Source organism: Marmota monax, unplaced genomic scaffold (assembly GCF_021218885.2).
Source record: "Marmota monax isolate L192 unplaced genomic scaffold, Marmota_monax_Labrador192_F-V1.1 WCK01_AAM20220418_F8-fsc00153, whole genome shotgun sequence".
Taxonomy (NCBI): Eukaryota; Metazoa; Chordata; class Mammalia; order Rodentia; family Sciuridae; genus Marmota; species Marmota monax.
This window is the reverse complement of record NW_026692146.1, coordinates 3,824,750-3,850,702: the sequence shown is the minus strand read 5'-3', so window position 1 is coordinate 3,850,702 and position 25,953 is coordinate 3,824,750. Positions and strand designations below refer to the sequence as shown.

At 43.8% G+C, this 25,953-nt stretch overlaps 1 protein-coding gene across 5 annotated transcripts in view; it reads right to left on the bottom strand.

Annotated features, from left to right (window-relative positions):
* Coq8a (coenzyme Q8A) overlaps window positions 1–25,953 on the bottom strand; it is a 50,622-nt gene that overhangs the window by 21,024 nt on the left and 3,645 nt on the right. For 2 of the 5 annotated variants that reach the window (XM_058571937.1, XM_046419685.2), the window contains one exon: window positions 25,329–25,401. The gene's annotated coding sequence lies outside the window, so the exon portion shown is untranslated. Of the gene's footprint in view, window positions 1–14,440; window positions 14,488–14,700; window positions 14,995–25,328; window positions 25,402–25,953 lie in introns of those variants that run through there. The other 3 variants (XM_046419668.2, XM_046419677.2, XM_058571932.1) reach the window with 3 other exon arrangements.

The following is a 25,953-nucleotide window of genomic DNA, read 5'->3' as shown; positions in this document are numbered from 1 at the left end:
TCCTTTCTCAGGGAGCAGCCCTGGTCACTCCAGAGATCCCTGCAGGGATCAGCTCTGCTCCTAAGAACTGTCATGATAATCAGAGAAACCCACTACTGCCCAGGCCTGGGCACACAGGGATGAGCTGCCATAACATGCCTTAGCTTACACCTTCCCTACGAGTGGGGGCTGCTACCATGTAACATCTTATAAACAGTCAATGACATGGTTATTATTGACCCCGGTTTATAAGTGAGAAAAACAAACCAGAGCAGTTAACTAACTGGCCAAGGTCACATAGCTCCTCAATAGTAGCCCTGGGGCCCAACCCAGCCCTGGCCTGCTCTGGGACCACACCATGCTGCCTCTCCAAACGCGTGGCCCACCAACTCACAGGGACAGGACATGACGCAGACACAAGTAACCACTCACATTCTAATCCAAGCCAGGGAGGTTTGGAGAAGGTGACCACTGAAAAAGATGTGAGACAGGGATGGGAGCTGGCCCAACCCATCACTGGGTGCCATGTCACACACTGGGCTCTGCTCTACACTCCTGCAATGAATGGCAATAGACAAGGGTAATCCCCACAGACCAAATGTCTAGGATGGGGAAGACAGCGTGCAATCATGACTCAAGTGGCCTGGGGCCAGCTTTCAACTGGCAGTCCAGAGTTCCACCCCTGACACACACAGATGCTCTTCAGTTCCTACCCTTAGGGGTAGAAGCACCCACCAGGGCCCTCTAGACCCTAGAGAGGGAGAAGGTTCTTGAAAGAGATGTCAGGAACACATGGTAGCAGAAGCAGAGGCCCCAGTCATATTTGTTCAGAAGGATCCTGTCAGTGGTCTCAGGACCATCCACCAGGTACAAGGTCCTCACAAACAGGCCTTCCTCTGGCTCACCTTTAATCAATCTGGACAACCAGGACAGGCATTGCCCTGTGGGGAGACCTGATAATTTCAAACCTCACCTCACCTACTACCTGACATCCAATCTTCCTCAGAACATTCTCCTAAGACCTATTTTAAAAATTTAAACTTTGTTTTCAGACTTCAAACTCTTTCTGCCTGACTTTTACACCCAGGTTGACATAACCACATACTAAAGTTTTACCACAGTGAATATGGTAAGCGAACTTTTTGGCCAATGTAGCCAGCCTGGCCCACTAATGGAAGTTCAATTTTAAAAAGCCACTCAAGGTCCCACACCAACAGTAAGGTGAATCCGGGACCCAACAGAGTCCTAATTCTTCTGGTTTCTAACTTGTTGACAAAACCGAAGTCTGTTGCAAGCTGAAATTACACCTCTATTTGGGAACTATGAAAAATTGTCTCTTTCTGTATCTTCCTAACCTTTTAATTTTGGTTCACATATCCTACTTTCTTTTTTTTTTTTTAATATTTACTTTTTAGTTTTTGGCGGACACAACATCTTTGTTTGTATGTGGTGCTGAGGATCGAACCCGGGGCGCACGCATGCCAGGCGAGCGCGCTACTGCTTGAGCCACATCCCCAGCCCCACATATCCTACTTTCAAAATTAAAAAAATATTTAAGCTGGGAGTGGTGGCGCTGTAATTCCAGTGATTTGGGAGGCTGAGGCACAAGGATCGCAAATTCAAGACCAGCCTCAGTAATTTCGTGAGACCCTGTTTCAAAATAAAAAATATAAAGGACTGAGGATGTGGCTCAGTGGTTAAGTACCCCCGGGCTCAATTCCCAGTACAAAAAAAAAAAAAAATTTTGTTATGTTTTTCTTCCTGTCTTTATGGCTACATCTCACATTCCCAGGGAACTTCCAATCAGTGCCAAGTCTCACCCTAGATACTGGCCCTAGAGCCAGGACCAATGGAAAGAAAGTTCTTTACATGAGTACTGTGAGGCAAAACTTGTTTTTCTCACAGACATCACTAATAAACACAATCAGTGATTTGTGAGATTAACACCCGGATCTCATAACCACCACAGCCAGCCCCTACCCACCCACCTTCGGCAAATATTTTTTACCTGCCATGCAGGATTACACCCCAACCTCCCTCACAGTACAAAGTGAACCAACCACTCACACCCTTATCAAAGGAAATTTTCTGCAAGGGAGACATTGCCCTCAAAGAAGCAGAGGGGAAAACTACCAGAAGGATAAATCTTTCCACAATTTTTCTCAACTCTGGTTTTCAAAAATTGGGTCTCAAAAACCCTATTTCTAATTGACCACAATCCCAATATGACCCATAATTCAACCATCCTGAATTGTTGTCACAAACCCCTCTAGGAATGCCTAGAGAATCAGCAACTCTGGGGCATGCATGTTCGACACACTTTAAATTAAAAAAAAAAGAAAAGCCCCCCAAACACATTTAATACAAAAGCACCATGATTTCATCTACAAGCATCAAGACCCTCATTGGGACCAACAGTCCCCCTGCCCGTTGCAACCTGCTGGTCCCTGTAGTGATTTTTGGGACCTCACCAATGAGAAACCCAAAAAAGAAGCATTCTAGCTCAGGAAGCCTCAGTGCCTGGCCACTCACCTCTGAGTAGGGGAAGCTGAAAGTTCTGGGTGGTCACAAACTGCGTGGTAGGGGTGGAGGATGGGCTCACATTTGGGAATGCCCATTAGTTAGGAACTATAGAAAAAGAAAAGTCACTCTGTTGTTCTTTCACTAACATCTCCTGCTACTCCGGCTAGTCCCTGCAGGCCCTGGGATGAACATGCCCCAGCCTGGGGCACCCAGAGTGCGGTGGCATGTAGGCACATCTATAATGGGCAGACTCCAGGGAGATGCCAGAGGCCAGCTGGTGCTAATATGACAGGATCAGAAGCAGATGCACCAGAAATACCTGCCCAAGTAGAAAAGACTGCTCTCAGAGCCTGGACAGGGGCCCCAGCTCTGTCACCACCAGCTGTGTGACTCGGCCTCTTCATCCCTTCTCAGGAGGAGAGGGGTCAGGCCCTTTTCTGGCCCTACTGTACTAAACTGCTATTAAGCAAATAAACAAAGATATTCTCTAGAGAGAAAGAGAACTGGAATAAATGCAGCTTCCTATTCCTTGGGGACAGGAATTGAGAAAGCACAAGGTGGCATGCACGGTCATGAGAGTCCCCAAGCTCTATGAGGATATCTTCCCATTGACCTTTGCTCTCTGACCCTCCTAAAGAGCTTCCAGAAAGTCCACTCAGCCATGCTGGAGAGCAGGCTCCAGCTGAAAGTTATACAGAACACGGAACTTTCAAATCTAATCACCAGAACTGAAAACCCCCTAGGGATGCTTACCTGGCCAAAAAGAATTTGAGTCGTATTCTTCTTATTTACTTATTTTTTATTTTTTTGGTGCTGGGGATTGAACCCTGTACATGTGAAGCAAGCACTCTACCAACTGAGCGATATCCCCAGCCCCTCTTTTTAAAAATAAACAAAACAGCAAGCCTGACGAGGATAAAGCAAACGGACACGTCACACACGCATCCACTCAGCACCCACATGTGGAAGGAATTCATGCTAGCAGGGGTTCCTACATGAACCTCCTGTTTTCCCCTTCACAGCCAGAATGTACCATCGGTCACCTGTCTCCTCTCATGAAGTGACAGCAAGCTGAGGATGGTGTGTTAAGAATTTACGAGGGCTGAGGCTGTAGCTCAGTGGTAAAATGCTTGCCTCATAGGTGTGAGGCACTAGGCTAGGTTCAATCCTCAGCACCACATAAAAATAAATGAAGAGACTGTGAGTTCATCCACAAATAAATAAACATTTTTTAAAAAATCAATTTACTAAGCAGCTGTTCAATCCTCTTTATGCCTACACAGCATTGCAGACCAGCTCCCACGCAAGCAAAACAGTGGTACCTTTAACCTCCAAAATCCAAGGCCCACCTCCTTCAGTTCCTTCCTAGTCACAGCTGCCACCACAGCCTTGGGATGGCTGGTATAACAACCCAGTGCCAACTGCACAGGAAGCCCTTTGTCCTGGGAGGTGGGGGAAGAAGGGCAGAGCCCATACTGAAGACCCTTGAAGCAGGCTGCATCCAGCCCTCTGCTGCTCCAACATCACCCAACATCCCACAGACACCGCAAACTCAACAGGTCCAAAGCTGCCTTCATCACCCCTCCCCCACTGTCCAGGGCTCCCCATCCTGAGGCATGCCACCACCACCACCACCTGCAGCTTTCCAACCCTCCTCACCTGCCCCAATCCACCTTCATGTTCCCACCTGGGCCACGCAACAGCCTCTACCTTCAGCTCTACCCACCCACCACCTTCTTTTCCCCCAATGCATTCCTATGCTGCTGGCCCCAACCCCAGCCCCCAGGCCTCGTGGCTTCTCTGAGAATTCTAAGAGGCTGAAAGAACCTTCCTGACCCAGCCCCCCTACCTCCCCTTCACACTTGCCTCGTTCCCTCCACTGAGTGTGTGTTCCAACCTATTCCTAGGACCCAGGGGGCTCCCTCCATGCTCATAAGTGCACTTCCTCCCCTCATCACAGGACTGTGAGCTCAACTGTCAGCTCCTCCAGAAGCCGTCCCCAGCACCCTGTATCCCATAGCATTGCAGCCACCACCATGCTCTGAATCTGCCTGTGAATCTATCCCCCTCCATGCACACTAGACTGACAACCACAAGACAAGAACCACATCCGTTTTTCCATCTTCCCTGTCTCTCCAGCATCAAGCACAGCGTTGGAGTCCATAGGTGATAAATACCTGTTAAATGAAATGAACTCAGCTGGTCTCTCCAGGTTGGAGAAAGCCTGCCATCTACAGAACTGGCACATAGCTCTGACTCTACTTAAACTAAGTAGAACTAAGGCCTCCGCAGAGCTTCTGGTCTGAGGCAGTAGCCCTGGAGCTTTAGTCTCTATCAGATTCACCCAGTGGATGTGTTTAAAACAAAAAACAAACCAAACACACACACACACACATTCTCTCTCTCTCTCTCTGCAGGGCCACACCTCAAAGCTTCTAACTTCCTAAGTCTGGGATGGGGATGGGGAATCTGCATTTCTAGCAAGCATGCTACAACACTGCTGGTCCTCAAAACTTACTAGAACCCCAGTCCTGGAAGCAGAGGAGAGGTCCATACCAGAGAACAGGCAGGAAGTCTCCAGAGATCCCTCCTTAAAGTCTCCACCATCTTACCTCCCTCCCCAAGTGTGGCTTTCACCTTAAGTAGAAACCTTAAGTTGCCCTCCTTTTCCCCACTATCCCTTCAAGAACCTGAAAAAGGAAATCAGAAATGCCTGAGCTTAAAAACAATAGCCCAAAGGCTCTCAAAAGCTGCCACTTGAAGCAGACTAAGGCAAGGCCTATTTAGTGACCTTGAGGAGACACCATAAGGGGCTAGCCAATGACCTTCTGCTTCTTCCCAGCTGAAAACCCTATTTTTACTTTGAGCACAGACATCTCGATTTCTACCTTGCAGGGAGCCTGAAAAGTTCTCATATATCTTTTGAGATTTTTTTCCTTCTTTCTCTGAGAAAAAGGAAACACCAGTTGACTGTTTCCTGCAAGGACTCAGAAAATGAATGTGTTGGGAAATTTCTGAGCCCAAATCCATGAACTTGGATAGATCTGTCCTTTGCCTAAGCCTTTTACATTACAGACCAGGGACCATCACTCAAACCTCTCAGGCTACTCCAGGTTTCTGTCTAGTGAGATCTGGCCTCAGGGCCTCTGTCAGCAAGGTCAGATATATCCTAAGGCTCTATCCATCTTCAAAGGCAAAAGAATACCATGAAAAGAACCCAGAGGAACAGAAAGTGGAAAAATGGCCTGTCTGCCTTGCCAGCCCCAGCCAGGCCTGGTGAGTCTATGCTTCACGATGAAGACAGGCCTCTGGCAGTCGCACTCCACCTCCCCCATGCCCCACACCAGAAACCCCCTGTCCCCATCTCCTCCCCAGGCCATCCTGACAATCCAAGAATCCTCCCCCAGCCCCTCAAATTGCATTACCTTAAAATTGGATGTATGTGATTATTTCAAGTACAAGAATGTAAATCCCCACATGGTCTAAGATGCGTTAGGTGAATACTGGTACATCCACAGGTACAGCCGTTTAAATGACACTGGGAAAGGTACTTATGGCAAATAAGAAAGCATAACACATGTCCCCACATGAAAAAAGGTCACAAAACAATAAAACATTAAAAGCATGTGGTTTTCACTGAGTGGTAGGACAACAGATTCATTTGAAATTATTTATTTCCTTAATAGTTTCTAAAATTTTCTACAGAAAATTTATGCTTTACCTTTGCAATATTAAAATTATATTTTAAAAAATCTTATATATATTCTGTTTATTTTTTTTAAAAAAAGCAAGTATACAAATTGCAGTTTTAAAAAACTTTCCCACATCCCTCTAGTGCTTGTTCAGGGCAGAACTGGGAGAAGGTGAAGGTGACAGCTCAGAATGCTATAAATAATATCTCTACATGCCCCGGGTTAGCCACTGTCCATCAGAAGACAACTGCCCCTGACAGGCTGACAGGCAGATGGAACATGGTCACCCCACTTTGGGGAATGAGGGTCAACTGCCCTTCTCAGAAATGGTGGGAAAACCACTTGACACAGTCCTCCCCTAATACTGGCCCAAGTGCTAAAAGACAGAATAATCAATGGGTACTTACACCCTCTCCCAAAAAAAATCCAGAATTAAGTATTATGTACAATAATCACAATTTGCTGAACCAGAAATTAAGTCAGGTAACATTACTAGCATCCTTATAGGCAGGAAGAGGGCAAACCAGGGTCCTAGAGCCAAATCTGGCCCTGCTGCCTATTTTTGTAAATAAAGTTTTATTAGAACACACTCAGCACATTCGTTTATATATTGACTATGTTCATTCACTCACGTGTGTATATGACTGCTGGGTTTGTTTGTTTGTTTGTTTGATTGAGTTTTTTGTTGTTTTGCTTTTGCTACAATAGGAGAGTGGAGTAGTTGCCAGAGAGAACTAAAGTCTACAAAACCCAAAATATTTACTATCAGGCCCTTAAAGACAAAGTTAGTCAACTCCTAACACAATAGTGTAAACTATTACCACAATTATCCCAGGAAATCTGGACCTTTATTTTTTATTTATTTATATATGGTGCTGAGAATCAAATCCAGTGCCTCACACCTGCTAGACAAGCACTCACTCTTCCTCTGCGCCACAGCTCCAGCTCTATCCCTGGAAATCTGGAAGTCACTCGAGTCGTACTGGAGCAACTACAGTAAACCACAGCAGGCTAGTATTGGAGCAAAGATCCCCTTTTAAGCTCTGCTCCTGACCCCAAGAAACAGGCTCACCCCACTATAGCCTAAAGCCCCAGGCTAGACCAGCTTTTTCTGGGTTATCCATGGCAAAGTGGCCCCTAAGTGCTGCTTATAAAGGGGTCATGCTGCCGGAGTTGTAGCTCAGTGGCAGAGCACTCACCTCGCAAGTGTGAGGCACTGGGTTCAATCCTAAGCACCACATAATAAATAAATAAATTAAATAAAGGCATTCTGTCCATTTACAACTAGTCCCCCCAAAAAAAATTTTTTAAAAAGGGGATCATGCCTGGGGTGTGTGAGGGGGTGTTGGGTGCCAACTTCCTGAACATCTCCTTCCTCTTGCCACTTCAGGGGACTCCCAGCCATAACTGAGACCACCTGCATTCCATCCTCTCATTTTAACAGACAAGTGCCATTGTCAGTCCACAGTTTGAGCTCATATAAATTCATCTACCATGTAATCATCCCTTCATTCCTATGCTTTCATAGAATTCCTAACAAGAGCCCCTGGCTGGGCAAGCGCTGGGTATGGGCACATCCATGAAACGTGGGGCGTTGGCTAGAAGAGACACACAAGCAGACAAGCAGGCAGATGGAGGCTCACTGCTGCCTCCACCCCAAGGCCTGCACAGCCCTCTCTGCCGGGCAGGAGTGGCCACCTGGTGAGCCACACAGGCTGATCTGCCTGCTGTGGATGAGAGGTTGGTACACAGGGCTGCTCAGCATGGTCAACACATGGTCACCACAGCCTTTTGGATGGCCTGTGGAGTCCTGCCTTGGAAGGAAAGGAGTTTCTGGACCTCAAATTGTCTTCTATAAAGACTTCATGTTCCCTTGAAGTTGCTTCCAGATACTGGGCTTTTTCTTGAAAGTCCTTGAAAATTATATACTCTTTTTTTTTTTTTTTTTTTGGATGCAGGGTTTGAATTCAGGGGCACTTGATCACTGAGATACTCCCCAGCCCTATTTTATCTTTTAAAATACACTGAGTTGCTTAGTGCTTCGCTAAGTTGCTGAGGCTAGCTTTGAACTCCCAATCTTCCTGCCTCAGCCTCCCGAGCTGCTTCGATTACAGGTATGAGCCACTGCACCCAACAAAAATTATATACTCTTGTGCTAACACACACAAGGGCTTGTGGAGCAGCAATTATTCAGACACTCTCCTTCAATGAATTTAATCAGTTCCCCAAATGCTTTTGTGAGAAGTAGAACCAGCACAACATGATGGTAACTACCACTGCTTTTCTGAGCATTTAGTACATGCTGGGCTCCGTACTAAGTGTCCTACTTAAGCAGGGATGTGTTAACTCAATCATTTTTAAAAGGTAGGTACAGTGCCCATTTTGTAGCTGTTATGGTTTAGATCTAAGTTTCATGTGTTGAAAGCCTGGTCCCCCAGGCAGCAATGTTCATAGGTGAAGCTTTTGGGAACTGATTGGATCATGAAGGCTCTAATCTCATCAATGGATTCATCCACTGGTGTGTTCATAATTGAACAGATTATTGGGAAGTGGTGAAACTGTAGGAGGCTGGACCTAGTTAGAGGATGTAGGTCACTGGCAATGTGCCCTGAAAGGGTATACCTTGTCCTCATCAATCTCTCACTCTGCTTCCTGAGCCAGAAGGAGAGCAGCTTTCCTCTATGATGCCTTTCCTCACCTCATGCCATATCTCACCTCAGGCCCAGAACAATAGAGCCCACTGACCATGGACTGAAACCTCTAAAACCATGAGCCAAAATAAATCTTTTCTCCTTTAAGTTGATTTTCTCAAGTAATTTGCCACAGGGATGGAAAGCTGACCAACACAGTAGCTGAGAGAGCAAAGACAGAGAAGTTAAGAATGTGTTCAAAGTCACGCAACTTGTAAAAAGTAAAGCTAGGTCCTGAATCCATTATGGCTCAGACAACCTGTTTATTAGTTTAGAGGTATAAACAAGCAAAAGAGTATGGTTTTGAAGTCCCAGATTGCAAGCCTCCATTCTCCACACACTGGACAATTAAGATATCCTTACCAGGGAAGGGAGGTGTAAAAGTAGCAGAAAGTGAAGTTCTAGCCTCCAATGATTTCTCAGAGAGGGACCAACACCTCAATGGGCCAGAATCCCAAGGCACAGCCAGGCGACAGAGAGCTGAGTGTCCTCTCCCCCTTTTTAAAAAGGGATGGGATATAACTCAATACAGAACTTGTCTAGCAATGTGTGGGGCCCTAGGTTTAATCCCCAGCACCAAAAACACAAAAAAATCCTTAGCTGATATTATTAATATTATTGCAACAAGCCAGGTGCAATGGCACACACCATAATCCCAGCTACTTGGAAGTCTAAGGCAGGAGGATTAGAAGTTCAAGGCTGGCCTGGGCAACTTAGACGGAGACTTTGTGTCAAAAGATAATAATTTTACTTATATAGAGATAAAATGTATAAATTCAACCACACAGACACTCTGGAATGAGATTCAGCCCGAATATGGATGAGATCAGCCTGTTAATCCCTTTATTTATATCCCCAGCTCCACGTTCCCGGTACAGGATCCAGTCTAAGTCAGGGAGGCAAGCAGGGCTCACCCTCTCTTGAGGACTCGTGTGGTTTATTTGGCACTGTGGTATGAGACAGCACTCAGCAGAGTGCTGGCAGCTGGCCTGAAGTGCCTTGGAAACGGGGCAGACATAAATACCTGCCCATCTTCCTTACAACAGGGTTGCTGAACCCAAGGAAATGTCCTTTCTGTTGGTGATCACCCTGAACCCCTTGGTATGCACAGCTACATACATGGCAATAGCAACATCCCTTGTCTAAAGAGATTTTTACAGGAGCCACACTGGGAAGTATCCATGCCAGCTTCATGAGCTGTTCACGAGCTGGACACAAATACACCTCTCTATTTTGCCCCATTCCTTGTCTATATGAAGAGTGAGAGGAAAGGACAGGGAGGAGAAAGATCCTGCTCCTCAGAGGGCAAGTCTGCCCTGGCCTGTCAACCATGCTTCAGGGAGGCACGAGTGGGCCATACAGCCAACCTGGCTGTGGCAGCGCTTCCACCCTTTGCTGGGTCAAGTGTCGGTTGTAAACACCCTAGGGAGCAAGAGTCAGCGAGTTTCTTCTCAATCTTAGAAAGATCTAAGCTGTTTGCTCAAGCACCTGTCAAACAGTAACCACCTTCAGCTTACCAGGCAACCTGTTCTTTCCTTCACCCTCCTCTGAGCCAGAATCAGTGCCAAGCAAAAATTGTGCCAGAAAAAGAACAAACAGTGGGACCAACCCCAGGCTCTGGACTTTGACATTTCTTTTCATATGAACAGTCCCTTGGACCTCTCATCCAGCCCAGTAGATGGTAGGGACACTGCTACCAGGTCCTCTAGCTCTGGACAATACACAGAATGGGATGAGGCTTGACAGGGAGGACCCAGGGATTCCAGGCCCAGCTCACCAACCAAGTTATACACAGGCACATCAGTTCTCCTCAGGTCTGCATGTCCTATATCCCCATGTGTAAAATATGGCACTTGACCTAGGATGGTCTCTAATTTCCAGGGATTCAGAAGAAGCCGTTTACTCCTGGAGCACAGAGAATTGACAAGGAGACACACAGGGATAGTCCTAGAAACATGGATTTAACAGAGTCTGCAAAGGATAATGCTCAAAAGAATTAGGTATATTCTATGAATATGCCTATACTCTATGAATATACCTATATCAGGGGGAGACTCCCCAGATGTTTCACAAAGATGGAGAGGTGGAAAAGTGGAGTGGCCATGCTCAGTAAATAAGCCTGAGAGAATCCAGTGAGTAGCACAGAGGTAGAGAGGGAAAACTCTAAGCTGTAGAGCTGCCTCCCCTCTACACATACTCTTGCTTCTATCAGGAGCAACCAGCTCCTCAAAGGATGGCAGAGGCAGGACCCTGAGATACCTATGACAGAAACTGGGTCTGGCTTTCTGTTACTCCTTCCATAGCAGACCTGTTTCCCCCAATATCCTCAAATTCCTGGTCCTTCCCACACATTCTCCTCCCTAACCCATCTCTAAGAGCCATGTATTCTTCTGCCCTCAATTTCACCTTCCACAAAAGCCTTTCCCCCTCAAGCCCACAAACCCATTCTCAGCTCTCCTGCACCAAACAGCTTCTGCTGACGTTTCTCCTTCACTGCTAACAACTCCCAAAGATGGTGCACTTGTCTCTCCTGCTCCCCAAGTTGCCCTCTGTGACAACTGATGGTCCAGGCTGGTAGGTCGCTTCAGCCAGCCTCTGTCAACACCCTTCACAGAGTTTCCTGCCAGCTCCACAGACCCAGAAACTCTCCCTTGTCCACTCTCTCTGGCCTCCTCCTCCTCCACTGTTCCACAGCATGACTGGCCCTAGGCCCTCTTGACTCCCTGCTCTGCACACTGCTGCTTCTGCCTTTCCACAGGCTAGCTAAGAAAAAGGCTTGCCTCCCTCTTCTCAAGCCAGCAAGCTCTCTTACCCACTTAAAGCAATTCTAGAACAAAAACAAGTTACACACGTCTGTGCCATATAGTCTCATTCAAATCTCACAGGTAACTACAAAGATGCTCTATGCTGGAGGGTGATGGAACTGTTTTACACCTTGATTGTGAGTAGTTATGTTACTATATGCATCCGTCCAACTGTGTGGGGCTACATATTAAAAAGGGAAAATTTACCACATGCCAATTATATCTTAATAAACAAGAATAGGAAAAAAATAGACCCACAGGTACCTCAGCTCCATCATGTCTAACACTAACATCACCATCTCCTCCAAACCTGCTCCTCCTGCTCTTTCTGTACCCTCCAAGGGTACAGTCACCATCACCCAGCTTCTCCTCTCAACTAGAAATCTCAGCCCTGTATCCACTTAGTCTATAAATTCTACCTGTATATATTCTCTTAGTCTGTGACTTGAGGTCTACATTCCCTCTGTCCTTAAGTCCTGGGATGCGCCACCCTCCCTTCTCTCAAACTGTCTCCCTGGCTTCACCCCTCCCACATGTATAATTCTGGAAGAAACTGGACCCTGAGCTCCCCTCTTGCACTGACTCTCCCCAAGTCTCGACTGTTATTTAACAGGAATGCTGGAACTATTTCCAGTTGTCAGATCAAGACAACTCTTTAGCTAAATATTCCAGTCTAATTTTGCACACAGCTCTTGTTTCAACTGACAAAGATAATGACTCAGTGTCCATGGCCCTTGATGGAAAATTATCCTGCCAAGTTTTGAGCTTCCCAATAATAGGTGTCTCCAAACTTCTCTTTGAGAAAGGAGAAGTGATCTCCCTTCCTAATCCTTTTCTATAGGCAACAAAGGGCACCCAAAAGACCTCGTAACTGACCAAGAAGTATTGCAGGAAATTCCTGTTATATTCCTACAGGATTAAATTAAAAACAAAGAAACAGAAATTCATAGTAGGTGCTTGGGATGTTTTCCTTTCCCTACTCAATAATCACTGTTTTTTTTTTTCAGGTTCTCTACATGTCCACTGTATTGAGATTCAGATGAGGGCATAAATTCTGGGCTAAATCTAAGCAAAATGTAGACTCAGAAGTAAAGCATCTTTCTCTGCAGAAAAATAAATGGCTGTCATTGATAATAATGATCAACTATAGAGGAATTCCACAAATGGTAGGTTCCCATGCTGCACCATTATTAAACTCCTAGAAGGGCAAGTGGGGGGGGTGTACACACATGTATGTTTGAAATGCAGCCAGACACTTATTCCCTGAACACACAAGTCTGGCCTCCTCCCACAAGACACAGAGATGTGTGAGCAAAAATTGAGGATGAGTAAAGCACCACCTTGGAAAAGTCACTTGTTGTTAAATGAACTGACCTCTCTGCCAGCATTCAGGCAGCTTACACTTGTTAGATCATTACTAAAAAAGTGGCCAATGGTCACTTCATGTGCATATATTCCAGAGTCTTGCAAGATCCCCCAAAACAGAAACTACTGGTCTTCAACTTCCTCAGAACTCCCAACCCCACTAGTCACCACTACACATCCTTACAGACACAGTAAATGTCCATGAATTTCTACCTTCTCTCTGTTGGCAGGTTTCACCTCTGCCACCTAGTGCTCAGGTGAGGATTCCTTTAAAGCTCCATATGCACAGCTTCTACTGTTTGTTTACGTCAGGTGGCATAACACCGCCCTCTCCCTAAACCTCTCAACTACTCCTGGACAGGTCTGAGAGAGGCCTCTGGAAGCATGAGATGACCCTTTTTAGTCTTATCTGGGTGGTTCTCAATCAAAGGCAATTTTTCCCTCCAGGAGATACTTTGCAACTCTGGAGACATTCTCAATTGTTACAACTGGTGGGACAGGGAATCAGGGTGGCTACTTTGCTGGTGGATAGAAGCCAAAAATGCTGCTACACCTCCTACAATGCACAGGACCGGTCCCTCACAACAAAGAACCATGAGTCCAAAATGTCAATAGTTTGGAGGTTGAGAAACCCTGTCCTAAGTGATGCACTAACTCTGAGAAAGGTGTCCAGACTGCCATTTCACTTTTCCTTTGAATCATCTGAGGTCAGGCCAACAATTTCAACAATTCTGCATTGTCTGCATACTTGCAAGGCTAAATCAAACACCTGAAACTGTCACTTCAGTCTTAAAGATGCTCCTCCTGTGAACCATCTCTCCCTTTTGTCCCCTTACCTCTCAACAGTCCTCCTGCCAGTATGACTCACCTATCCCCAACACAACTGGTAAGCTGGCATCAATGCATGTTCAAATCCTTTGGCAAGGAGGTAGGCCTGGCATGCCCAGCTCCTGAGTCCTGTCACGCAGATGAAGGCCCAAGTGAGCATGGACAAGTTTTCCAACAGGCTGCAAGCCTAACCCAGGCTTAGGATACACAAAGACTTTCACCCTTCAGGAATATGACATCTCTCATCCAAATGGAGAGTCCTAACACTCAGACCTGCCTCTGGAGCGTTCTCCTTCACTCTACACATGGGAAAACAAGCGTAGTTTGGCAGAAAGAGATGTTGCCACTGTGCATGAATGACAATGAGCCAGGGAAAGTCTAGCTTAGGAAATTTAGCCCAGACCACTAATAAGACCACCAGTGCCTGGAAAAATAAGAGGAAGAATCAAAGTAAAGCAAATGGAGGAAAGAACTAACAAGGTTCCCAAGTTCACCCCAAACCCCCACCTGTGAAACCCAACAGCTGGATCCCCTTAAGGAGGTCAAAGTTCTTACAAACCTGCAGCACAAGCAGTTAGAGTTCCCAGACACACGGTAGGAGGGGACCTGGAAATTAAAACATATGTAATTATGAGAAAACGAAACAGGGAAACTATTGGCAACCAAGAGACATAGGCTGGAGGTGGCAGCGCCTCCCGGTTGCTGGGTCGCATTCCAGACACACGGCTTTGTGCCTTCCCCGAAACAAGGCGGGCTGGCCGAGGTGGGCACGGGGGTGGGAGACCACTGCACAACCCCTACCCTGCACCTGAAGCGCACCCAGTGCAACCCGCTACGGAGCTCAGAGACCAGAGAAACTCGCAGCAGGAACCCGCGCTGTCACCTGAGGCTGCAAAAATGGCCTGGACAGGTGGTGAGGCCAGCACTTGCCGCAGCCGGAAGGCTCCCGAGCACGCTGTAGGCCCGCGGGTGGCAGCCTTACCCGGAGGCACTAAGCTGAGATCTCGGTCACCTTCGCGCCGCTCCGCTTACGTGCCAACGCGGGCGCCTAACACGCGCTCGGGATCTGTTTACCATACTCGCTAGCGCCCTATGAGGCCCCGCGTTGACTGGCCCCACCCCCCCCAGCTACTCCCATTGGCTGTGCCGTCGTAGCCAACCCATCGCCGCACGGCGCAGGGCGGGGGAGCGTGCTCGGCCCGGCGCGCGGCCGCAGCCAATCGAAACCAAGGGCGGAGCGAGACCAGCCAATGGGATGCTACTATGGCGGGCAGAGCCCCTCCCATTTTCCTTCCCCCCCCCCCCCAGCACCGCTGCCCTTTCCCCCAGTTAGAAAAGCGGCGTTTGTGGCCCCCGCGCTTGCGTCCTGAGTCCAGGCCTTTTCCGGCGCATCCGCACTGACTGGCCACGTGCACGTCACGTCCCGACGAATGCTAGCTGGGGCTCCGAAAAGGCCTGGGAGAGTAAGCGAGAGGCACAGCAGGCGACTGCTAGGGGCATGGTGCGCTTTGAGGAATGGGCGAGCTTTGCACCTTTTCCCATCTTTGTATGGAGAGGGCCTCTTACCAATTTCCATAAAAAGCACTCTGGGAAGGGGAAAGCTCGGCAGCCAAAGCAGAACGCACTTCCACCTCTAGTGTCCTGGCCCTCCTACTTTATCCAGCTTTCTTCTTAGGCTAATTGTGTTTACTTTGTGTGAGCACTATTCTCAAAACAGCCTTTGCTGGGTTAGGGCGCCCGAGGAGTGACGGAATTTAGAGCTGAGGCACCTGGTCTCCTCACTGATGACTAGAGGCGCGGCTCTCCTGACAGCTGGGGACAGGCCAACAGATGGAAGGAGCTAAGCCCGGAGGAGAGCGCCTTCGGCCCCTTCAGTCAGTGGGTGGCACATCAGAGCTGCCACATGAAGAACACAGAGAAGATACGTTTGAACCAAGGGCCATACCTTGGCTCCCTTTCACTACACAGGAGAAAAAGACCAAGCCTCAAGGCCTTCCCAGGATGCTCACTGCTCCCTACTACACTAATTGTTCTTTATACTGCCTGTGGCCTTCCAAGTCTTCCCAGTCTAGTGACCCCCCACACTAGGATTCATCCACCCCTGTATCTTACCAACTCTACCCCCTCAGGCTGCAATAGAAACAAGTTGTGATTTTCAACAACTTCTGTTGGTGGAAATAGGGGGAAAATGTGATGCTTTGGTTCTACAAATGAGGGGAAAAGAGCTACTTGGCTGCTTCCGTCCCAATTCAGTCGCATTCTACCAGCAATGCTAGGGCCAATTTCTCTCCCGAAGTATCTGAAAACAAGCATGACCCACCACCACAAATATAAGTTTTATTTTCAAGACGACCAGTCTAGTTTACTAGAGAAATGCTCCCCAGTTAGTCTTTGAAAAGAACGCATCTTTGTCAGGTTAATACCTACTCCTTGAGAAATAATGACTTCTGCTCTATTATGGTAAATCACATTTCTTTTTCCTGCCCTAATTTTTTTTTTATTTTGGCAAAGCATTCCCCAATCCTGCAAGTTACGGTTTCCTGCAAATTCTTTTTCTTTTCAAATGGTATAGTGATATTGTAGTTCGGTTTTTTTTATCTCTTACATTTGAGAGATACCAAGTTATTTCAGATAAAATAATATGATGTATGGACTTAGCTTTAGAATATTAAAGGACTGAGTCATGAATGGGAGGAGTTGATAATTATGGAAGGAGAATGATGGGTACATGGGATTTAATGAACATAATATAATATAGATTACATATGTTTGTAATTCCACATAATAAAAATGTTTTTTAAAAAGATATGTGCAAAGAAAGTCCAGACTGAAGATAACACTAATAATAACAGGTAAGGTGAACAATAAAATAATAACAGTCTTTACTACTCTTCTTTGTCAGCCTCTCTGCAAGGTAGGAACAAGGATGGATCTAATTGTAGCTAATAAGACAGCCACAAAACTCAAAAATAGCAAGAAAACATTTGAAGCATGGATTTCATTCACTAGATACCTCATCTGAGCATCTGTCATGCCTTAAGCTATTAGTTAAAGATCATATGCCTTTTCTTTTTAAGTACTATGGATTAAACCCAGTGGCACTATACCACTGCCTACACCCCCAGCCCTTTTTTAAATTTTATTTTTAGAAATTTAACCTTTATTTTTTGTTGTTTGTTTTTTTAAATATCTTTTTAGTTGTAATGGATCTTTTTATTTTATTTATATGTGGTGCTGAGGATCCAATCCAGGGCCTCACACATGCCAGGCAAGCACTCTACCACTAAGCCATGACCCAACCCCTTGTTTTTTATTTTGAGACAGGGTCTTGCTAAGTTGCCCAGACTGGCTTTGAACTTGCAGTTCTTCTGCCTCGGCCTCCTGAGGTTCTGGGATTAAGGGTACCTAATCCAGCTGTACCTAGTCCAGCTGATGTCATCTTAATATTTTTTTCAAATTTATCTTAAAACTTCAAAAATTTTATATTTTTGTATAGCTGTCCTAACCGGCAAAATATATTAGTACAGTATTATTCAATAAACACACTAAAATGTGCATATGCATATATACATACATATTCTCACAATAAACAACAATGTCTATGCTTAGGACATTTTGGTAAGGAACTTGATACTCTTAAACATTTCCTTCTAATCCCCAAATTTCTTCCTTACTAAAAAGGCAGAGGAAGCCCTTAGTTTTTCCCACTCTGGTAAAACATTTTCATCAACACACAAGTGTCTTGAAATATCTCTTACTCTTCACTCACCTGCATTTCTCTACTGCCGTTTTTAACAAACTCCTGGAAGAATTATCTATATTCATTGTCTCCACTTCCTTTTCTCTGATCCTTTCAAAATCTAGCCAGGCTGCTATTGTTTGGATCTATAATGTCCCCCAAAGGCCCACATGTTGAGGGCTTGGTTCCCAACCTGTAGCACTATTGGCAGGTGGTGGTACTTTCAAGAGGTAAGACCTAGCAGGAGGAAGTTAGGTCATCTGAGTGTGTCCGTGAAGGATATACCTGGACCCTAGCCACTTCCTCCTTTTCCTTCTCGTTCTTCCTCTTCCTCTCCCTCTCCCTCCTTCCCAGCTGCCATGAGGTAAGCAATTTCCCCTGCCACCTGCTGTCTCCATGAGCTAGCAAGGGAGCCCACTGACCATGAACTGAAACCATCAAAAACTATGAGCCAAAATAAAGCTTTCCTCCTCTGAAATTGATCATATCAAGTATTTTGTCACAGTAATGAAAAGCTACAACAGGTTTTGCCTCTATCATCCCCCTAAAACTGCTCACTGGTGACTTTCATGTTGCCAAGTCAAATGGTCAATTTTCAGGTCTTAAACTATCACCAACATTTTTAAAATAATATTATCGATTTTGATCTGTTCCTTTGGATTGATCACCTGATCAGAAAAGCAGTGTTTATTTACCTGAGTTTTATCTTTTAGATTTCACATACTTGAAGCAGTTCCTAAAACATTAAAAATATAATTGCATGGCCAATTATAAATAATATAAAAAGAAGTAGAATATATAATCTGTGTACTTTCATTATTTTGACTTTAATGTTATACATTCTTGACAAGCACTTATCTATATAAAATGAACCTTTGAATGGAACACAAATGTGATCATCATTAATACAATTCAAAAATCCATACAGAGTGATTAAAGCAACCTAAATCACCCTTGATTCTGTTTCTGACTATTTATCAGAAGTGTCTTTATATTGTTATTAGCTGAGCTTCTCCTTTATGGTTTCCCGTGTCCTTGTCAAATAATTGCTTCAGAACCAGAACAATGGGAATTCTGTGAGGTCTTCTTGATTGCTCCCATCTCCTATGGGAAATAAAGTATGCCATCCTATTATACAGGCATCAGCATTCAAAAGTACAATCATTGCTTTCACATATTTTCTCCACAAGACTGTACACTCCCTGAAGATGGGCATGACTCAGCACATACAGTATGGTTCTTACAAGGTTTCAGAGGTGGCAGTCCACAGACAGCTGACTCCATTGCTCTGTGAGAGAAGTGAGGCAGAACATCATGGCAGAAGAAAGCAGCTCAGGCCGTCGCACCAGGAAGCAGAGACCATCACAGTTCATCACTCCTTCCTTCTTTCTCATTAATTAACATAGCATTATAGTTTGGATTGACACTAACTTAATTTCAATAAGACATTAAAACTTCACTCTTCTATAGTTCCATTCTCTACCCTCTTTTGTAATGTCACACAAACTCATTTTTATTCATTGTTTGCCCATCACCATAAGTTTATAATTATTGTCTTATGTAGTTATTATTTTTATTGGTACCAGGGATTGAACCCAGGGACACTGGACCACAGAACCACATCCCCAGTCCTTTTTTGTATTTTATTTACAGGCAGGGTCTCACTGAGTTGCTTGTGCCTTGCCATTGCTGAGGCTGGCTTTGAACTTGAAATCCTCCTGCCTCAGCACTCGAGCTACTAGGATTATGGGTATGCACCACTGTGCTCAGTTTATGTAGTTATTTTTAAAAAGAGATAGGTTAAAAAAAATATAAAGAAAACATATATTTATACTGCCTTTTATATTCAACCTATGAAGTTTCCTTTACCAAACTCCTTTGTTTCATATGGAATTTTAGTTGCTGTTTCATTTAAGCCTGAGGGCATCTTTTATTTCTTATAGGGAAGATATGTTAGTGATTAATTCTCTCAACTTTTGTTTATATGGGAATGTCTTAATTTCTTAATTTCTCCTTCATTTCTGAAGTATGGTTCTTCTGGATATAGAATGCTTAGTTGACATTTTGTTTTTCTTCACTTTAAATATGTCATGTCACAGCCTTCTAGCCTCCTCTTTTGACAGTTTGATTATGATGTTGTCTAGTTGTAGAGCTGTCTGGGTTTACTTTATTTGGAGGTATGTACTTCTTAAACAAGAAGATTCATGTTTTGAAGATTCATCAAAATTGGGAAGATCTCTGCCATTATTTCTTCAAATAAAGTGTGTGTGTGTGTGTGTGTGTGTGTGTGTGTGTATGTGTCACTGCTAGGTATCAAACACAGGGTCTCATGCATTCTGGGCAAGTATTTCTACCCCTAAGCCCTCTTCAGATATTCTTTTTATACCTTTTTCTCTTTCTGGGATTCACATTATAGGTATATTATACTCAGACTTCTGAGGCCTTGTTCATTTTTCTTCATTCTTTTCCCTCTGTTTCTTTAATAATTGACCTGTTTTCAATTGTGCTGATTTTTTTTCTACAGCCTGCTCAAATGTGCTGTTGAGCCCCACTAGTGAATTTTTCATTTTGATAACTGTATTTTTCAACTCCAGAACATTTGTAATTATTTTTATTAATTTCTATGTTTTTATTAGTAATCCCGGTTTGTGAGACATTATTCTCAGACTTTAATTTTCTTTAGCTTCATTTAGCTCTTTGAATATATTTAAAACAGCTGATTTAAAGTCTTTGCCCAGTGAGTCCAATGTCTGGAACATTGTTTATGTCTCTATTAATTCATTTTTTTTTTACCTTGGGTATATGTCACACTTTTGGGTATATTTACATGTTATAATTTTTGCTGAAAATTGGACATATTAAATAACATAATGTGACATCTATGGAAATCATATTCTTCTCCCTTCCCAGGGTCTATAGTTGCTACTTATTATAGTTCTTCTTTGTTTAATGACTTTTCTAAATTAAATTGTAAAGCCTGTATGTTTTGTTGTATGTGGCCACCGAAATCTGTACTCACCCTAATACTCAGCTAATGATAAAACACAGATTTCCTTAAATGCCTGGAACCAATAAATCAACCAGTTCAGTCTCTGTGTGTGCCTTGGGGCATGACTTCAACACTCAGCCAGCCAGTTGACAGCTCTGCCTTAAGCTAACTTTCAGCTTGAAAAGAATCTCGAGGTCATTCAAAAGTGAGCTCCTAGGGCCTCCTCAGGTCTTTCCTGAACATGTGGACATCTCATTTCCCACCAATTCATTTAAGGTCTTCGGTTAGTCTATTGTTTACCCCAACTGTTCTCCACTACCACAGGCAGCTGCAGAGTTAAAACTCATACCTGTAATATTTTTTTTCCATAAATTCTCCCTTGGAAAAAGGCTTTTTAATGCCAGATTCGTGGGACCCCAATAGACCTCCAGGAGCCGAATCCAATGCAATCACACAAGAGTCTTTATTGCAAGCTCCAGCCTAGATTCACAACTGTTCCCAATGCAGTGGTCCCAGGGAGTGAGTCCCGGTTCTTTGTTCAGTGAGATTTTATAGGTTTTGGGGGGATACTCTATGCGTCACAACGTCACACAGCAAATTATTCCATACCGCAGGAAAATCAAACAACTCTTAACATTGATTAGCACATTCACTGGCGGGAACAAGTTGGGTAGGGGTGATTGGTTAGTACAAGAGGGGGATTCCTTTGAACTGATTGGTTTAGGCCACGAAGGGTGTATGTGCAAACTACAAGGTTTATCAACCACCATAAACTACTGGGGGGTCACCTGGCATCCCAGGTATTTTCCCTGTCTCATGCTGATTGGTGGTTGCTAGGGGGTTGCTATGGGTCTTCACCTAGCCTGAGTCAGGGACACCTGGTGACACAGATCTCTCCTGTTATTTGCAGACAAACAACACAGCAGGGTGGGTATGTGCTTAGAAGTGCTCTGTGGGTTTTTCCCAGGACAAGGGTCATGCCCCCTTCCTTAGGACAGGCCTTGAGGTAGAAGATGGTTTCTCAAAAATGGAGTCACATCAGTTTCTCAGTTTTTCACAATGCAGGAGCTTAAGCCATGTCAAATAGAGGCATCTTTGTAAGAGATCTCCCAGGGAACCACCACACAGGTAAAATAATGACAATTTTCTGAGAATGAGAAAGATTTTTCAGCTCTATTCTGCTCCCTCCAGTGGCAGCCAAGCGGTACCAGGAATGCAGACTTATTTTCCGAGGCTACCACATATCTGAAGAGAGAGGAACAAGACTAGAGCAAGCTGAAACACTGCAAAGCTTACTGTTGTTACTGAGATTCAGCCATTTTTCTTCCATCAGTTCTTTCCACGCGGCTGCAAAGACTGTAGTGAGTTTGAAGAATTTTGAAGAAAAGTATGTTCTCACCATTTTTGCCAGTTTCCTCATTGTCTTTGTGGAGGACAGAATTTTTCAAAGAATTTGCCATTTGCACTGACATTATCCCTTTTATTGATACGGCTATTTGACTTGGCCTCTGGGACATTATACTCTCCTGCTTTTCCCTCTAAGAACCAGTCATTTTTTCCATTACTCAGACCAAAACCTTTGCATCCTCCTTGACTCCTCTGTTCTGTCATACCTCACATCAAATCTGTGGGCAACTTCTTCCAATCCATCTTCAAATGCCTCCTGAGTCAGCATCACCACTGCCCTAGGATATGTCAACATCATCTACCATCTGAATTATTTCAATAGTCAACTAAGTAGTCTGTTCCCACACATCTTCCTACAGTGATCCTTTGTTTTAAAGCAAAAGTCAGATCATGGCATTTCTAAACTCACACCCCAGTGCTGACTTCTCATCTCACTCAGAATAAAAGGCGAAATTTTTACATTGCTCCATAAGACAACATGACCTTATCCAGGTGTCTTCCAGGTGTTATTTTTCAAATGCTGCCTCCCTCTCCCACTTTATTCCACTAAGAAAATCCTCCTGGCAATGTTCTAACATGTCAATAAGAGTCGCAGCTCAAAGACTGTACACTTGCTCTTCCCTCAGATGTCTTCATGGCTCACTCACACTTTGTATAGGTACATCACAAAATGTCACCTTATCATCCTACTGAAACAGGGCCCATCTGGTCCCTTATTCTGGTCGTAAAACAACTCCCCACTCCCTTATTTAGTTTATTTTTCATTATCTAACATATTATCTATTTGTTTATCACATGTCTCTCCCAATGAGAGCAAAAACTATTTCTTTGGTTCAAGACTAAATCCTCTGAGCCTAGAATAGTCACTGGCAAACAGTGCTCAATAAACACTATGGTTAAGAACATGGAAAATGGAGTGATACACTCTGGGTTAGAATCACAGCTCTGCTAATTACCAACTGGCCCTGGCCAACTTAAATTTTCTGTTCCTCAGTTTTCTGTCTCTATAACAGTAATACCTATGTCTAACAGGACCGTTGAGAATTAAACAAGTAACTTTTTGCAAAGTGCTTAAGATGATACCTGTAACATAGTACACTTTGTATAATTTTAGTTATTTTTCCTTAATAAGTAAACCCATATTATAATATATATATATATATATATTCAGAAAGACATTGTATTACTATCTATATTTTACTAAATTAACATGCATACACATGAAAATAACTTACATATGTTGAAATTTAAAAGTTAAATTTAAAAAGGAACAATATTCTCCATAACTTCATCTGATTCATTAGCTATCATGCTTCAAGTGCCTTTAGATAACTCTTGTGTTACTAATACATAGTTACAAGGAATGCAGGATTTTCACATTATATGTGTCTAAAATCAACTAGTTTACTTCAATAATTTCTTCTTTTATTTCTAAATAAGTCAAAGTATAATCTCAGTGCATAATACTTGGTAAATCAATTTATTATGTGCTGCTTGCAATATTTTCTCTTTCAGATTATATTTAAAGTAGAACAGCTTGATTTTTCCATAGAAGTTGAAAGATCACAACTTTCAAATCTAGAGAAAACTCCTGAGGTACTTTTATAATTTATAATTTTCATGTACCACATTACCTAGTTGTGGACAATGTCAGTATTCCTTTTGATTCCTGGACCCTTCGGGGTATTGCTTAACACATAGTTAAGAATAAAACAAGTTACAACTGCATAGTGAGCAGAGCCACCAGCACAGGAGGATTTGTTTCCAAGCAGGAAGATGCTGAGTAACGGAGTCATGACCTGGACACCTGCTGTCCGTGGCTGCCTGGTGTGCCCAGCCCAAACCCCAGGGGCTGTCATCAGAGGGTAATTGTTTAATAGCTCTTTTATTTGCTGAGTAAATAAAGTAGTATAACAAAGTAGGAATTAAAACAGATTCTAAGCTGGGCATGGTGGCCCACGCCTGTAATCCCAGGGACTCAGGAGGCTTGAGACAGAAGGATTACAAATTCAAGATCAGAGTCACAGCAACTTAACAATTCCCTAAGCAATTGAGTGAGACCCTGTCTCAAAATCAAAAAAATAAAAAGGGCTGGAGATGTGCTCAGTGATAAATTGTCCCTGGGTTCAATTCCCAGTACCAAACACACACACACACACACACACACACACACGAAACAGATTCTAGGACTAGGGTTTGGTAGAGAATTTACCTGGCATAAAGGAGGCCATGGGTTCCATCCCCCGCACCAAATAAACAAACAAAATGCCCAGCTTCTATCACTGTTTTAAATATAGATGAATTTCCCATTCTACCTTCACAATCACTGTTTGGGCAATGCCAGATTGAGGGATCATGGAACTCCCCCTTCCCTTAACACTTTTTCCTACTTAAAAAAGAAAAAAAAACCCTTTTGAACATTTTAATTAATTGATTTCAATCTTTCATTAGGTAATGCATTCACTTGATTATTTTAAAAAAATCTATTTTTAAAAGGTTTGCAATGTAAAATCTCCCCTGAATTTCATTTGTCTCCTATCCACTTCTCAGCCCCAAATCCCCCACACCCATACCCTTCCATACAAATATGACAACTGCTAAGTATCTTTTTCAAAATGTCCTTATACAGGTTCAAGCAAATATGAACCTACACTCCTTTTAAAGCCATGGCCATATTACGGGTCCGTTCTTCTTTTTTCATTTAACAATACTAGCTTGAAGCTCTTTCCAAATCCGTGTAAAAAAGCATCCTCGTCATTTTTTCTCAGTGTTGCAGTATATAGATGAATCCTAATTTACTTTACCAGTTTCCTGGCAGGCAGACTGTTTCTATTCTTTTGCTATTACAAACAGTGCTGTAGTGAATAATCCTATTTTCAAAATGTGATTAATTTGGACCTAAGTGGGGCTGGGTTGGTGAACCGAGAGGGGTGCCAGGATCGAGCCCAAGTGCTCCCACTGTGCTCAGGCCTGAGACATATGACTCACTGGCTCCAAGATTAGTCACCCATCCCCAAGCACTCAGTGCTGAAAATGCAAGGCCAACAGATCATGTCAGGGACCCCAGGAGTTCACATGCCACAATTTGAAGAAGACAACCAAACTTGAGGAAGTGCCAACCCCATCCTTAAGAGAATGATGTAAAGGAATTCCCAACCCTGCTGAACCAAGGCAAGACTAATTACTGTAATTAGCTGACTGTACAATTAGAAGTGATTAAGCACATTATAGAAGAGGCTCAGCTCCCACAACTGGAAACATCCCAGCTGAGCCCATTAACAAGACCTGTGGTTTCTCTTCCTGTTTACTTACCCTGTGCATGGAGGGAGTCTGCCATCTCAGGAGTCTATTGCTTTTTTCTTTCAGAATAGTTTCTTTCAACATGCTGTAGCAGAAGGACATTAGCCACATGTGTCAGAATCATTGGTTTAAATTTTCTCTGTTTACATTGAGATATAATTTACCTACAGCAAAATGCACAGATCTTCAGTCTACAATGCATACATTTTTACAAATGAAAACATCATGTAACCAACACCAATTGGTCTGTAGTCATTCTGGGGATGTATAGCACAGTGGTGGAGTACTTGCCCAGCATGCATGAGGCCTTGAGTTCTATCCCCAGCTTGGGGGTTAAGGGGAAAGAGAAATTTTATGCCTCTAAAAAGTTCTTTTATGTTCCTCTTTTCAAGCACCACCCACTCACCACAGGCAACTGTTCTGACTCGATGTGGATTTTGTGAAGGGAAAATAACTGATTATATGACATGAATTAGGAAGTAGCAATTGAATTGAAAAGAGCCTATGATTCATTCTCACATCTTTCAATTCTGCAGGGTGTGGGGGAAGCCATCCTAGTTGTTGAATACATTTTTCATTTTGTTCTCCTTCAGACAGTCATGGGATACTTTTTAAAAAGAGCTTTGTTTGCTTTAAC